Source organism: Lepisma saccharinum, chromosome 30 (assembly GCF_977018435.1).
Source record: "Lepisma saccharinum chromosome 30, izLepSacc3.1, whole genome shotgun sequence".
Lineage (NCBI taxonomy): Eukaryota > Metazoa > Arthropoda > Insecta > Zygentoma > Lepismatidae > Lepisma > Lepisma saccharinum.
The window spans coordinates 29,465,606-29,474,552 of NC_139258.1; the positions used below are offsets into that span (position 1 = coordinate 29,465,606).

The 8,947-nt window shown below is 39.9% G+C and overlaps 1 protein-coding gene across 1 annotated transcript in view; it reads right to left on the reverse strand.

Annotated features, from left to right (window-relative positions):
• The window catches only part of LOC145981781 (uncharacterized), an 8,032-nt gene extending 4,350 nt beyond the window's left edge, over positions 1-3,682 (reverse strand). Inside the window, exon 1 of the mRNA XM_083115196.1 lies at positions 3,586-3,682. The gene's annotated coding sequence lies outside the window, so the exon portion shown is untranslated. The remainder of the gene's footprint in view (positions 1-3,585) is intronic.
• Positions 3,683-8,947: the final 5,265 nt, after the last annotated feature.

An 8,947-nucleotide genomic window follows, 5' to 3' on the forward strand; every position in this document is an offset into this window, starting at 1 on the left:
ATGACGCACGTGCCTGCCAAGCGATCGGGAGTTAGTCTGACCATCGACTGTCAGTAATACAGGCACGTTGCGCACACACAGCAGTCATAGCTCGTCCAGTGTCGAAGAGAAATGGAGGTATCGAAGCAGCTTGTTCGCGTGTGTTTGTTGTATGACTTTAAAGTGGGCCTGTCAGCTGCTGCATCAATTCGCCGCATTTGTAAGGCATTTGGGGAGAATGCCATGAATGAATGCACTGCCAGGCATTGGTTCCAGAAATTCCGTTCGGGAGATGTGAGCCTTTCGGATGAACCTCGCAGTGGACGACCACATATGTTGGATGACGAGGCCCTGAAAGCAGCCATCGAGGAGGACAGTGGTCTAATGTGTGATGAACTTGCAGAAAGGTTCCATGTTTCTGCTGAAACAGTCAGATTGCACCTCCATGGGATAGGGAAGTCATACAAGTTAAGCAAGTGGGTACCCCACACATTGTTGGCAGCCAACAAGGAACAACGAGTGACAGCCTGTTTGTCCTTGCTCACTCGGCACCTGAACACACCCATATTTGATCGCTTGCTCACTGGTGACGAAAAGTGGGTCCTCTATGACACTCCCAAGCGTACCAGACATTGGTTGTCGCCACGTGACCCTGTTCCTCACTCCTCAAGACCACCTCTGCACCCATGAAAGGTTATGCTCTCTGTATGGTGGAATTGTCAGCAAGTGGTGCATTACAAGCTCCTTCCACCTGGTCAGACCATCACTGCTAACCTCTACTCTCAGCAGTTGTAAAAGGGTGCACCATGCATTGCAGCAGAAGGAGCCAGCATTGGTGAATCGTAATGGTGTGCTGTTCCTGCACGACAATACCAAGCCACATGTGGCAAAGAGGACCCGGGAGACCCTTCAGCAACTTGGCTGGGAGACACTGTGCCATCCACCATATTAACCGGAACTTGTGAACAATTACCACCTGTTTCATTCCCTCGACAACCACCTCCGTGGGAGATCCTTCACAAATGAGGGAGACCTGCGGAACGCACTCACGGACTTCATTGCAACCAAGCCCGCAGAGTTTTATCACCAGGGTATTGTGTAGCTGCAGGAACGTTGGCAAAAGGTGTTGGATGCTGATGGAGATTACTTCGAAACCTAAAGGTACGTACCGTCCACTGTATTGCTCTTTGTTTACCACTGCTCTAGAACGGCAATAACTTTTTTGGTTACCTTGTATATTTGAACTGCAGGATCCAAAAATTAAAAGGACAACTACCATGAAGCAAAACCAATGGATCCAGTGCTGCTCTTTTTCCAATTCTCTCCAGCACTAGCCGTGGGTAAATTTTGTGATTTTGCTTACTTATATTTTTTTCTAAGCACCATCACATTCATGTATTCTGTGTTAAGTTGTGTTGCGATGCTCTAAATACAGTATGTACCATTGTTATTCGTACACATAGAATTTCCGAGGAAAAAATGTCATATCTACTAGTAAACATAATCACTTTCACATGTACCTGGAAATTAATGTTAATGAAGGTTTCACCAACAAATGTCAATAAAAATGTATGTTCAAAGTGTGTATACAGAGCATATAATTTGTGTGAAAAGAGAAAAACACGTTGCATGCAACATTGCTATTCGTACAGGCCAGATTTTCAATCTTCCTTGCACACAGCGCCACCACTATTCGGGCGATTACATGCAGTTTGCAACTTCGTAACAAGTTTGAACATGCAGGTGCGCTCCCTGTCAAGCGGAATGCTGGAGTAGGTATTGTTGTAGGCCTATCGTCTATCTATCAGCATGTTCGAAATGGGCAAGGTGAAGGAAATTAGTTCCGATCTGAAGGATGTTATTATAAATTTGGCCCTTAAGAGGTTATTTGTTAAGAAAAATTGGACAAACAGTCAATAAATCACACTCCAAAGTTCAATACATAGTAAACAAATTTAGATTGGAATGTTCAACACAGAATGTGCTGAGAAAACCAAAGGAGAGACGGTTGAATAAACGTGATGAACGCTTTATTTTAAAAATAGTGCGAGAAAACCCCGACTAAGTGTTCCTCAGTTACGACCATTACTAGAAAATGTTGCTGGCAAGATGATGTCCGACATGCCTTGTGGAAGCATGCATATCATGGCAGAATACCACGAAAGAGGCTGTATGTAAATAAGGTGAATCGCAGGAATAGACTTTCATTTGCGAAAGAGCACATCCACACATGGTATAGTGTCATATGGTCAGATGAGTCCAAGATTAATATAGGACAAGTCAGATGGTCTGGAGAAAATCAAATAAAGACAATGATCACATTAACAGTTAAACACGGTGGTGGATCATTAATGATTTGGAGCTGTATGTCGTCCAAAGGTGTTGGTACCATCCAGTTTATTGATGGTATCATGGATGTATATGTCTATTTGGACATATTGAAGAACAATGTAAAGCAAAGTGCCCAAAAATTGGACATGCCGGATATCTACAGATTCCAACAAGACAATGACAGTAAGCATAAGGTGCGAGTTAACATGAATTAGCTAATATGGAATGTACCCAAACTACTACAAACACCAGGTCAAAGTCCAGACTTAAATCCCATTGAGCATTTATGTGCAATTTTGAAGAGGCGAGTCCATAAAGCAGGCGTCAAGTCCAAACAAGAGTTGAAAACTGTTGTGCAAGCTGAGTGGATAAAATAAGCTCTGAAACATGTCGGAAACTGGTTAGTTCTATGAAGAACAGCTGTCAAACAGTAATTAAAGCCAAAGGGAAGTATTAGAACTGTCAGTCAATTTGCTCTGAATATACTTTTTCTTTTATATTATTAAGTGTACGAATAGAAAAGTTGTACAAAAAATGGTATGTTTCAGTTCCATTTAATTTATTATTGTCATTGGTTATACAGAATTTGGGTAAGATTTTATGTTCCTAATGATATTAGTTATTGGATTGTAAAAAAAAAAAAAAAAAAAAAAAAAAAAAAAAAAAAAAAAAAAAATTAAAGAGTGTATTTCATTTCAGATATTAAAGCATTTTCTTTGAAAATCCGTGTGTACAAATAAGAATGTTACATACTGTATGTTTTTTTCTCTTAAAAACAAGAGCGTTGAATGCTATAGTGTGTTGGAAATAGAGGACCCTCCAAGAAGTCTCATCCTGATGACGTCACAGAGAACAAGGGGGCTGGAAAAAAGGCGACTTATGACCAGACCTTCAAGAGCAGGGGAAACTAGCGGTCTACGGACCTTTTGTTAAACCATGTAAAATGACGACTATCAAGGAACACACTAATGCCAATCTAAACCTTTTCCACTCAGGTACGAAGATTAAGCCTTTCTGCAAGTGTTTAAGTTGCATTAGGGTACATATTCAAAATTACTGCTAACGAGATTGCTCTTTCGTACTGATTTTAAATAATCTACTTAAGTAATTTTAAAATTAATCCTATGATAATTGAACTTACCCTCGAAGATATTAAAGATAAAAACTAAGTCACTTGTATACGTACTTCAATATTGGGCACTTGTAACTTTTTTAACCTATTTACTATAGTGTATTTTACTTTACATTAGATATTAAACCCTGTTCTGCACTTACTTGCCGAAGTTGCTTCTGAAAACACTTCTTGTTTACATGTAAAACCTATCTATATTTAGAAAATACTTCCATCTGCTGCTTCATTTACCAGCGGAGCTTCCTATTTACACCTACTTGGGTCACAAGCCCCGCCCTAAGATGTAACATGAGGCAAAATCTACTGAATGTGATTGTCTTACTTCTTCTTCTTCTTCATGCCCCTCACCGCTTGTATGGTAGCAGTCTTGGGCAACAGTCTGAAAACATTGAGGGCTGGAAATTCGCGCACTAGTATGAACAGCACAATATTTTGATACACTTCACTTCACTGTCACTATAACACTGCAATGATGAGGGATGATATCAAAAGCGAAGTTCACACTGTCGAGCAAATCCATAGAGAATCCACATAGTAGAGGGGGAAGGTGATGAAAGTAAAGAGGGCAAGGAGAGAGGAAAAGGAACCTTTTTTCGAAGGAGTCTGTGAAAGAGTGCCTGACGTTGTGTATTCCATAGCGGGTATTGAAAAAATAAATGGGTGGGGGTTTGTTTATGTTCTCCACAGGTACAATTGGGAGAGGGAGTTTGGTGAATTCTTGCCAGATGATCGTTTGTGGTGACGTGTCCCGTTCTAAGGCGTAGGATACAAGTGATCACTTCACGAGGCATTTTTAGGTGATTAACGTAAACATAAGGATCATTTGCAGTATGTTTTTCCGATCGTGGTAGTTTTTGTCTGTCGCTTTTGTGATGTAGTGCCACAAAGGGCGGAACTTGTGTTCCACGTTGGTGTTCTAAGGAAAACTGCCGTGAACGGGAACCTCTATCGGCAGGACAATTCTGTACTCAATGTCAGAGTACAATCGGTTCTCACTTATCGGACACCGTATTGAACACTGACATCTACTAAAATGTATTATTTTATTATTTATGCTAATACTAAACCTAACGGACCAGTGGCGAATCGTGACATTTTTACGTAGTCATCGCAAGACTTGCCAAACGTCAGGGTCAATATTTCAACCGTGGAGGGTTAGGGGGGGGGGGGTCCTTCAATGATAATGATGATAACTAGGGCTAGGAATTTCATGACTTAGCTTTAACATATTTTTTTGGGTAAGGGTGTTGTGTTCCCTAAATATATAGAAATTCATATTGTGAAGAAAATTGAATTAAGGTGTTTTTAAGGGCATAGTTGGCCATTTCTACGTGATAAAGCACATTTTAATGGATTTTAGGTCATATTCAGCATATTTTTGCATTTTCGTAGTGGATACGTTCTTACTCCCATGTTAACTAGTTGTTTTGGGGGGGGGGACTACAGCATAATCTTTTTCATTTTTATTTGAAAGCTTGGAGAATATATTCATCATGCATTGCAACTCAGGGCCCATAGAGTGAACTAAAAATAGTACGTATGTGAAAATATCTCAGCATTTAGGTATTGATGTTTGGTGTAAAATTTTAGGTCATAAGAGCGTATTTTATTTTGCATATTTTGGTGATTTTTAGGTCATAAAAATCCTAGCCCTAATGATAACAGTGTTCGTACAGACGTGTGAAGTAGAGATGGCCAAATTAACTTTTTTCTAGGGAGCATATGATTGTAAAATAAGGAAGACAACTTTCTTAAATTCTACCCGAAAAATTGTTAAATCTCTCTTTCCGAAATTCGGATTGCCTCCGAAATCCGGGTAGTAAAATTTCCGAATAGAGATTTTAAATTTTCCAGAATCCTGATGGAAAAGGTTTTGTCTAAGTAAGTATGTCTGTCACCTGGAGAATAAAAATCTTGATCAGTCTTGACATTCGTAAGCAGTGGCGGCCATTTGGTTCCATAACCGGAGGGTGCAAGGTGCCAAAATTGGGGGTCAAAAACAGTATATTTCCCTTTGGAGATAAGATTTAGCGTAGTGCGGGGACAAAAGTGGCGAGAAGTAGGGGGGCAACTGCCCCCTAATCGCTGCCACTGTTCGTAAGCATATAAACAAACACAAAACAACATGAAGTACTTCGTGTTTTGTAAAGCAAGACCATTATTTTCCGAAATCGATATTTGAACAGCAGGATAAAAAAAATAATAATGTGAAGGAAATACAATGGATCCAAAGCTGCTTTTTTTTTCAGTTCTTTCTAGCGTGGGCGTAACTTGGGGCCTAACTTTGAGAGGGCAGAATTAAACTGGGCCTAATTTTGAGAGGGGAGAATTAAACTGGACCTAATTTTGAGGAGCAGAATTAAACTGGACCTAATTTTAGGAGCAGAATTAAACTTGAGCCTAATTTTGAGGAAGCAGAAATAAACAGCCTAATTTTGAGGGAGAAGAATCAGACTTGGGTCTAATTTGAGGGGGCAGAATTAAACTGCGTAATTTTGAGAGGGGAGAATTAAACTGCCTAATTTTGAAGGGGCAGAATTAAACTTGGGCCTAATTTTGAGGGGACAGAATTAAACGGCCTAATTTTGAAGGGGCAGAATCAGACTTGGGCCTAATTTTGAGGGGGTAGAATTAAACTATGCCTTATTTTGAGAAAACTGGGCCTAATTTGAGGGGGCTGAATCAGGCACGTATAGAGAGGGGGCTCGAGCCCCCCGAAAATTTTAGGTTTACACTAGATAAAATGAGTTTTTTTGTTTCTTGTGGTGTGAAATAAAATAATGTGACAATAATTTAAGGAGAGAAATAATTATCGAGGCAAGACAGAGAATGTTCTGTAACCCTGTTATTGATAATAGCAGGTATCCAAGATGGGGCACAGGAGGCTCGACACTCTCCCCAGGAAATTTTCCAGTTTACGTTAGATAAAATTAGGTTTTTGGCTTCTTGTATAATGTGAAAATAATTTAAGGAGAGAAATAATTATCGAGGCAAGACTGAGAATGTTTTATACCCCTGTTATTGTTAATAGCACGTATCCAAGGGGATGAGGTGGCTCGAGCCCCCCCTCAAGAACTTTTAAATTTACACTAGATAAAATTAGATTTTTGGCTTCTTGAATAATGTGAAGATAATAAATTTATGAATCTGAGAGAATCGATCCCTCCTTCAGGAAACGTTTCTGTTTACACTAGATAAAATTAGGATTTTGGCTTCTTGAATAATGTGATGATAATTTGGGAGAAATAATTATCGAGACAAGACAGAGAATGTTCTATAACACTGTTATTGTTAATAGCCTGTATCCAAGTGGGGTTGAGGTGGCTCGAGCCCCCCCAGGAATTTTTTTATTTTTCACTACATAAAATTAGGTTTTTGGCTCTTTGAATAATGTGACGATGATTTAAGGAGATAGACAATTATCAAGGCAAGATGGAGAATGTTCTATAACCCTGTTGTTGATAATATTTGGTAGCTGCACAACAAAGGTAGCACTACACGTAGGGCGATTCGTTATAATTTCTAATCTCTGGAAGGCGGGAGAGGGTACGTTCTTCAATAAGAGAAGGAGTCAACTACTGGCAATATTAACGAACGTGGAACGTTCTAGAATATAATGAGGATATAAATACGCGGATTCAATTTTTCGGTTCATCTCTACAAAGAATCGGTTAATGAGATTTCAGAGGTAAGTGTGACAATTCATACAGTCGATTAGTGATCAGTCAGCATCCTCTGGTTGCTTTATAAGATATAGTGATTCGAAAATGAAGACATTGACGACCGTAGAACTTCCAGGGCCTCAATGTAGTGCTAGTTCGGGTCGAGGGCTGAAGAGATCAAGGCCTCTCTCCCTCTCTCTCTCTCTCTAAGTGAATATTTCAGCAGTACCGGATAATGGAGTGGTTTATTAAAACAGAAATAATTTGCATAGATCAACTGAAAATCAAAGTTTTGAGTGATGATATAGTTTTGCCAGAACTGAATTTCGTATATGTAGTCTGAGAATTTCATGGTATAAAAAAATATTTTTGTTTAAGCCTACTGGGTTCAAAATACAATCGAACACTTAACTACCATAAAGAGACAGCCGAAAATTTTATGAATGTCGAGAAGAGAAAGCAAGAAGATGTTGCATATGTAGACATTTTAGGCGGAAATTGCAGGCTCTACCAGGACCCGAATCAGGGCTCTACCAACTGAGCCACCTAGCCATCCTTGACTTCAACCGATTTTTCGTTAAAATGTCTACATAGTACATGTCCTGTGTATATCAAATCGTAAGGTGTTGCCTGTATAGTGAACAAGCTCAGAAAATATATGAGAAAGAAGAAAACTGAGGAGCATTCCCACCTGTTGAGGAGAATTTTTTTCTTCTGTGGTCAACAAGAGATACTACTTCGAGGTGACGATGACAGTGACCTACTAAGGGAGATTTCACACCGTGTTGCCTGAGTCGAAATTAGGTTTGTGTGGCCTTTTGTGTCGCTACTGTGAAATGTTGCTGTTGATTGGCCCATTCCAATCGACATGTATCGCGTGTCCCTTCGGTCTGAAACCTTCCTTGAAAATCCAAGTCACAAGGATGGAAAATTAGGACCTTAAGGTTAGGTGTGAAGGCAGGCAGACGACAGCACCCTAAAGGATCATATCCAAACCTGCAGGAAGAACGCATCTTACTTCAATCTCCAATACGGAATGATAAAAACTTCTGGTGAGTTGATTCGGAAGGGAGAGGGGTTACGCATACTATTTTTGGTGGTCAGTCCTGATTTTGCCATTTTTTCCTGTCTTTGACATTCTTTTTTTTTTTTTTTTTTAGAAAAAAAAAGGAATACTGGGTCAAATGGGGTTATGACCTCACCAACCCTCCCGTGGGCACATCACTGGAGATAAATGAATAAGCATTTGATCATACTGGGAGACGAAACATTAGATGTGTTGGGAACAGAAGGGTTTTCATTGTGCATTAATTGTTTTGTGATCCAGCTGTATTCGAGAAGACTTCCTTTGTTTCGTGCCGATATATGACAAGACAGCGGAAGCTGTGACAGGCATTTTTGAACACTTGTGAGTGCTAAGGCCTGAATCTGAACAATTTGGTGGGTTTCGGCTTTTATAAGAGCTGCAAACATGGGAGGACAAGACACGTTAGTGGTGTTCAGGCTCGAATCAGAGATACATATTCGAGAGCTGTCTGCATCCAGTTCGCAGCCCACAATTTGAATCTCGCGTTGTCGAGTGGATTGTCCATCCCGTGCATGTGTAACAGCTTCGTAAAAACACTCAAAGACACCATAGATGTTTTTATGCCTGATGAGAAGAAATGGACAAACACACATACTGAGATGGTTCCGGCACACAGTGTTAATGCATGGAAACAGAGGAGTCTAGTGGTAAAAAATATTCCGATTTTACGTTCTGATTAAAATGACAGCCTTACAGTGGCGATGATTTAAGGGATAGTTGCTCCCCATTTTTTAGCCTCAACATTATGGCCTCTTA